Source organism: Anabrus simplex, chromosome 2, assembly GCF_040414725.1.
Source record: "Anabrus simplex isolate iqAnaSimp1 chromosome 2, ASM4041472v1, whole genome shotgun sequence".
Classification (NCBI taxonomy): Eukaryota; Metazoa; Arthropoda; class Insecta; order Orthoptera; family Tettigoniidae; genus Anabrus; species Anabrus simplex.
Genome location: NC_090266.1, coordinates 90175418 through 90181417, shown reverse-complemented (window position 1 = coordinate 90181417; position 6000 = coordinate 90175418). Strand labels below are relative to the sequence as shown.

Here is a 6000-nt window from a genome sequence, read left to right as displayed (position 1 = left end):
AGCTCTTCCATAAGGCTACATGCTTGAGGCGAATTATTCAGAACAATTGGAAGGTCCCCTTTAGTATCACCGAGAGATCGTTAGTGTGGAAAAATGGTATTGTGGGTGAGAAATAAAATCCAAGCACTATGGTTTGTTTGTGACCCTTTGGCGAACACTGGGTTAACTTGTAATAAATTATGTTTGAATCATTTATGCTGTAAGCAGTATTTGATCTCTCAGACTATTTTATTTTTATTCTTTTGTAGACAGCATCTTCTCCACAGCAGTTATCTGCAGAAGGCAGTGTTCCTCTTCACATAAAGAAGGACAAGCGACTGAGTTCTTCTCGGACCAACACCAGAAAAAATCGAGAATTGCATAAACGTCCAGTGCTTCAAGGTAAGAAGAGCAATTTTTTGTATTGTATTGATGTGTATTTCATTAGCAGCCAAATTATTGGCTCATATTTTCAGAATTGGGCAACAGTGAACTCAATTGTATGGGGTGAATAATAATAATAATAATAATAATAATAATAATAATAATAATAATAATAATAATGTTCCTGTTGCAAGACAGAACAGGTAATTCAGATTTAAATTAAGATCGGGGTTACAGTTTTAGTAAAGGTATTATGGGGGAATCAAATCCATGATTCTTTGCTAAATTAAAGGCACTCTTCCTATATTGCTTACGGCGTGGGGGAGAAGCGAGGGTAAGAAATTGTTCTATGTCCTAGTTAATTGGAAATTCTGTCATTTATTCTTTATGCAGTCTAACAAACAGTAATCTCTCAATTCCCAGTTGGTTATTGCTACGTTCTCTTCAGGTCTTCATTGTTGAAATTATTTAGTTTGCTGTTTAATTTCAAGACTAGAGGAAAAATACTTTGTTTTTTATACTCTATATTTGTATGGACATACTTTGCAAAATCTGAGACTCAATTTTTTTCATATATGTGCTGAAAGGGACTTAAAGTGAACTTCTTCATTATTGAGAATTTTGTGGTTCTAAAATTGGAATAGGATACCAAGTATTTTAAATATGATTTCATGCTTCTAGGTGCAATACTTCAGAAGATATTAACCCTTTGGATGTCTATCCATAATAGGTCATCATATGCATAGAATGCCAAGCATGTTGCAATGGATCTTGCATCACTGTATAAAATTTTTTATTTATGTCTCAGTTTAAAAGATACGGAGGTAAATTTTGGTATGTGAGCTTGATATACTCCAAGGAATGTGATTTGCATTTCAAAAAACAAAATTTCGTGGAATACTGCACCCAAAAATATTATCTTTACTCATATCTGGGATCATATATACAAATTTATATTCTTAATGTAGGTCTACTTTCCAGTTTATTAACTAATTTCCTAAAACATTCAACACGTGGAGAGAAAGACACCAACAGTGTAACCTGTCAACGATTGGATATTTTATGAATTTTGGGAGAGTAATAATAATCATTTGAGAGAACTGTGTCTAGTAGCAGTATTTGTTACTACAGAACAGTTCAGAAGATCAGAACAACATACAAAATCAACTAATAGTGTCAGGAATGAAAGTGTAAAGAACAGATTGAAATATTCTATGGGTGGAGCATCAGGTTGAGGTAGGCCTACAAGGTTTTGGCCCTGGTATTTCATAAAATTGGTGGGATGGACAACATTACTTTCAGGGAATATTCATTCAGTCCAAGAATCATCTGATTCACTGCCACTGTCATTTTCTTTAGCACGGTCACTGTTATTTTCATTAGCACTATCACTATAACTCTTCGACATTGCACAAAATGTTGTAAGCCCATTACCCAATGGCACTGCTCCATCATTCTCTGGTGTGCTACCTGAAGACCCATAAACATCATAACCATCACTTTCACTAAAATTAGAGTCGCATACATCTTCAAAGCAACCCAAAAGTTCCTCGATTTCTTCTCCCGAAATAGGCCTCTGTGACGACATGCCTTGTTGTGATAAATGTACTATTTACAACTTTACTATGACCTAAATAAATTGCTACGTAACTATAACTACAGTAGAAGTAATAATAAACTTAATATATTACAATAAATAACTCAAATGCAGCAATTAGGACATAAAATTATTGGAAACAAATCACAACACGCAGACATAAACAAACAAGGAGGCTGCCATATTGGATCATAAACGTCAAGCGCTCACAGATCCTACACTCACAGTTGACGAGTAAACTAGCAAAAATGAAGCTATGTCAGTGCCATCTACTGATGTAAGAAGGAATTACAAACATTCTACCTTCTTTCTCCTTGATTTGTGGCACAATCTAGCACCTTACTGCATAACTTCACCACTTATAAGAGGGTGCTGATCGAATCGGCATCCTGGCATTTTTCGTACAGAATATCACTGCTGATGCATTGGCATCATGGCACCGTAAGAGTTAATTACTGACTGTTGCTATTAAGAAAAATGTACCTGGTGAGTTGGCCGTGCGCTTAGGGGCGCGCAGCTATAAACTTGCATCCGGGAGATAGTGGGTTCGAGCCCCACTGTCGGCAGCCCTGAAGATGGTTTTCCATGGTTTCCCATTCTTACACCAGGCAAATAACTTTGGCTGTACCTTAATTATGGCCACGGCCACTTCCCCTCTTAAGCCTTTCCTGTCCCATCATCGCCATAAGACATATCTGTGTCTGTGCGATGTAAAACAAATTGTAAAAAAACAGTCTTTTGAGAAAAGTTCAGTCACAGCCATCCCTAATTGTCTTATCAATTGTGCGAAGTTTTCATGACTCCCAGTGGCGAAGATTCAAACTACTGCGTAACATAGTTTGTTAAGAAGACCCATAGGTAGCATAAGAAGTCAAAACATAGAAACACAGATGCTTCTGTTCAGCTATACTGTAAAATTTAGACTATCGACTTTGGGTCCCTTTCCAAACAACAGATCACATATTTTTATGCTTTTGTTTTGTTTCATTGCTAGAGAATTGTTACCTTCCATTTCTGCCCATAAGTTGTGAAGGCAGTTGTAATCTGGTACTGTGTTCAGTTTATAGAAATGAATCTTATTATAGTGTTAATTCCTTTCATTCATTCATTTGTATATGTTTATTATGTTCATTCCATCCCATTTCTACTCGAGTAAAAGTTAAGATTTTTAGTATTGCCATTTTTACATGTGGTTCATGTTTGTGGGTTACTGTAGTCACGTCCTAGTTCGTGAACCATGGGCAACGGCTGAGTGGCCTAGTAAGTGGTCCTGAGAGTCGGGATACCAGTTGCTATGGAATGGGAGTGGGCATCTCGGACATATTCTGAGTCCTGGCCCTCCTTGTGCTCAGGCGGGTAGGACTATAAAATCCACCGGTGGTCCATAACCCGTTAGAGGAGAGATCCTCACTTGGACTATGTGCAAGTAGGGTAGCATCTTGCTTCATGAATCGACCGAGCTCAGAACATTTTAAGCAAGCCTCGGACCTATGGGAGTAATGGAGTCCCACTCCCATTTGACAGGCGAGGCACTCCTTGGAAACAACTAGGCGAACGAAATGGAATTCGATGGGGAAAGTAGAACTGGCTGAGTCAGCAAAGAGGATGCATCTGGATGTGCTAGGAATAAGTGATATTCGGGTAAGGGGAGATAACGAGGAAGAGATAGGAGATTATAAAGTGTACTTGACGGGTGTTAGAAACGAAAGGGCAGAGTCTGGGGTAGGGCTCTTTATCAGGAATACCATTGCACGGAACATAGTTTCTGTTAGGCACGTAAACGAGCAAATAATGTAGGTAGATTTGTCAGTTGGAGGAATAGGGCTAGAATTGTGTCCATGTATTCACCGTGTGAGGGTGCAGATGAGGATGAAGTTGACAAGTTTTATGAAGCATTGAGTGACATCGTGGTCAGGGTCAACAGCAAGGATAGAATAGTGCTAATGGGAGATTTCAATGCGAGAGTTGGGAATAGAACTGAAGGATACTAAAGGGTGATTGGTAAATGTGGGGAAGATATGGAAGCTAGTGGAAATAGGAAGCGTTTGCTGGACTACTGTGCTAGTATGGGTTTAGCAGTTACGAATACATTCTTCAAGCATAAGGCTATTCACCGCTACACATGGGAGGCTAGGGGTACCAGATCCATAATAGACTACATCATAACAGACTTCGAATTCAGGAAGTCTGTTAGGATTGTACGAGTTTTCCGGGGATTTTTCGATGATACAGACCACTATCTGATCTGTAGTGAACTAAGTATCTCTAGACCTAAGGTAGAGAAAATTGAAATCTGTCTGCAAAAGAATAAGGGTAGAAAATCTCCAGGACGAGGAAATTAGACGGAAGTACATGGATATGATTAGTGAGAAGTTTCGAACAGTAGACAGTAAGCAGGTTCACGATATAGAAAGTGAATGGGTGGCATACAGGGATGCTGTAGTAGAAACAGCAAGGGAATGCCTAGGAACAAATGTGTGTAAAGATGGGAAAAGGCGAACATCGTGGTGGAATAATGAAGTGAGAGCAGCTTGTAAACGTAAAAGGAACGCTTATCAGAAATGGCTCCAAACAAGGGCCGAGGCAGACAGGGAGTTGTATGTAGATGAAAGAAACAGAGCGAAACAAATATTTGTTGAATTCAATAAGAAGTCATGGGAAGATTTTGGTAACAACCTGGAAAGGCTAGGTCAAGCAGCAGGGAAACCTTTCTGGACAGTAATAAAGAATCTTAGGAAGGGAGGGAAAAAGGAAATGAACAGTGTTTTGAGTAATTCAGGTGAACTCAAAATTGATCCCAGGGAATCACTGGGAAGGTGGAGGGAATATTTTGAACATCTTCTCAATGTAAAAGGAAATCATCCTGGTGGTGTTGTGAACAGCCAAGCTCATGGGGAGGAGGAAAATGATGTTGGTGAAATTATGCTTGAGGAAGTGGAAAGGGCGGTAAATAAACTCCACTGTCATAATGCAGCAGGAATAGATGAAATTAGACCTGAAATGGTGAAGTGTAGTGGGAAGACAGGGATGAAATGGCTTCATAGTCTCATAAAATTAGCATGGAGTGTTGGTAAGGTACATTCATATTGGGCAAAAGCAGTAATTGCACCTATCTATAAGCAAGGGAACAGGAAGGATTGCAACAACTATCGAGGTATCTCACTGATTAGTATACCAGGCAAAGTATTCACTGGCATCTTGGAAGGGAGGGTGCGATCAGTCGTTGAGAGGAAGCTGGATGAAAACCAGTGTGGTTTCAGACCACAGAGAGGCTGTCAGGATCAGATTTTCAGTATGCGCCAGGTAATTGAAAAATGCTACGAGAGGAATAGGCAGTTGTGTTTATGTTTCGTAGATTTTGAGAAAGCATATGACAGGGTACCGAGGGAAAAGATGTTCGCCATACTGGGGGATTATGGAATTAAAGGCAGATTATTAAAAGCAATCAAAGGCATTTATGTTGACAATTGGGCTTCAGTGAGAATTGATGGTAGAATGAGTTATTGGTTCAGGGTACTTACAGGGGTTAGACAAGGCTGTAATCTTTCACCTTTGCTGTTCATAGTTTATATGGATCATCTGCTGAAAGGTGTAAAATGGCATGGAGGGATTCAGTTAGGTGGAAATGTAGTAAGCAATCTGGCTTATGCTGACGACTTGGTCTTAACGGCAGATTGTGCCGAAAGCCTACAGTCTAATATCGTGGAACTTGAAAGTAGTTGCAACGAGTATGGTATGAAAATTAGCCTCTCAAAGACTAAATTGATGTCAGTAGTTAAGAAATTCAACAGAATTGAATGTCAGATTGGTGATACAATGCTAGAACAGGTCGATAATTTCAAGTATTTAGGTAGTGTGTTCTCCCAGGATGGTAATATAGTAGGTGAGATTGAATCAAGGTGTCGTAAAGCTATTGCAGTGAGCTCGCAGCTGCGATCAACAGTATTCTGTAAGAAGGAAGTCAGCTCCCAGACGAAACTATCTTTACATTGGTCTGTTTTCAGACCAACTTTGCTTTACGGGAGCGAAAGCTGGGTGGA

The 6000-nt window shown here is 39.3% G+C and overlaps 1 long non-coding RNA gene across 1 annotated transcript in view; it reads left to right on the top strand.

The window, feature by feature from the left end:
• Positions 1 to 248: 248 nt before the first annotated feature.
• LOC137498617 (uncharacterized) overlaps positions 249 to 6000 on the top strand; it is a 52613-nt gene continuing 46861 nt past the window's right edge. The window contains exon 1 of the long non-coding RNA XR_011017872.1: positions 249 to 381. This is a non-coding gene — a long non-coding RNA (uncharacterized lncRNA). The remainder of the gene's footprint in view (positions 382 to 6000) is intronic.